The following is a 229-nucleotide window of genomic DNA, read 5'->3' on the forward strand; positions in this document are numbered from 1 at the left end:
CATAGACTAGGCAATGACAGTCCCTTGGACTCCGATTATGCCCATCTGTGTGGCGGGACTGAGCCCTGAGTCCAGATCCTCCAAGGCCTAACTCCCATTGAGTTCCTAGAGCCCCAGGTATGTAGGCACCTGACTCTGATCGGTTTGGGTGCTGTTTGGCTTCTGCGGGGAGGTGATCCCAAGGTGCTTAGTTTTATTTGTTTCCTTTTGCCCCCGAGACCTGACGCAG

Source organism: Pelodiscus sinensis, chromosome 25, assembly GCF_052426305.1.
Source record: "Pelodiscus sinensis isolate ZL-2025 chromosome 25, ASM5242630v1, whole genome shotgun sequence".
In the NCBI taxonomy this organism is placed as follows: domain Eukaryota; kingdom Metazoa; phylum Chordata; order Testudines; family Trionychidae; genus Pelodiscus; species Pelodiscus sinensis.